Source organism: Morone saxatilis, unplaced genomic scaffold, assembly GCF_004916995.1.
Source record: "Morone saxatilis isolate NCDOM2014 unplaced genomic scaffold, NCSU_SB_2.0 Contig14, whole genome shotgun sequence".
NCBI lineage: Eukaryota > Metazoa > Chordata > Actinopteri > Moronidae > Morone > Morone saxatilis.
In genome coordinates this window covers 10,023,025-10,024,011 of record NW_023339696.1, presented here as the reverse complement: position 1 = coordinate 10,024,011, position 987 = coordinate 10,023,025, and the positions used below count along the sequence as shown (strand labels likewise).

At 43.0% G+C, this 987-nt stretch overlaps 1 protein-coding gene across 2 annotated transcripts in view; it reads left to right on the top strand.

Moving 5' to 3' along the window:
* LOC118323652 (transportin-2) overlaps window positions 1-987 on the top strand; it is a 12,897-nt gene that overhangs the window by 647 nt on the left and 11,263 nt on the right. The gene's annotated exons all lie outside the window — the stretch shown is intronic.

Sequence of the window (987 nt, the reverse complement as noted above, 5' to 3'; positions counted from 1 at the left end):
GTCAGTGCTGCGGCGAGGTTTGGTGCAAACAGCTCGAGCCCTGCTAACTGGGCAACCAGGAAAGGCGCGCCCTGCTACCAGCAGCTAACCAGGTAAGCTAACTTGTTCCCCTGACAACTTTTCATCAGTTCCGACCGACCACCGACCGACCGCCAGCTCATACCCCCCCCCCCCGTGCTTGCACGCTTCGAGGTTAAAGCCAGAGCCTTTTACCTTCTCACCAATGAAACAGCTACGAAAACTATTAAATCAACACATTCAATATAATTAAGGCCGAAACAAAGTGGAACAAAAAAGGGCTTCCCATCTGTATGAGCATAGTTGTCTATGTCCATGGAAGAAAATCTTCGAGTTGTGTGGTGTAAATTCCAAATCTCTGTATTGACTGGATTGAGTGCACGGTGAGGTACATGAAGCTGAAACTAGAGAATGGAATTAGGAAGTTACAGGACAGAGGAGAGTGTTATCTCTGTAACTTACCACAACCACGACGTGATGGAAGGTGTGCCGATACTGAGGCCCTAGGTAAATACTTCCAATAGTGCGGATTCCTACCCTCGTGTGGTAATGTTTTTTTTTACATTAACAGAAATCTCATAGAACTATCTTTCCTCGAATACTGTACGAATGATCGGATGAATCGCTCTGTTAATAGCTGTACGGAGCAAGATGTTGTTGTGAAGACAAAGAATAAATATAAACTATAAGAGCGGTAATAAAGAGCCGAATATGACATAGTGTTGTCACAAGGTTTTAATAGGAGATGAACTGGTTGGTGTATAGGATGTGACGTGTTACATAAAAAAAAAGGCTCAGTGTAGGACCATAAAATTGCCTTTTACAGAGTCATCTACGTAACATCCAATGAGACGAGGTGTGGTTAAATGCACTACTTCTGCTAGTGTAGAAGTTATGCAAATGAGTTGATCTTTTACAGTGTAGAGGGGTTTACTGCACACAATCAATCTTCATATTGTACTATTGTGA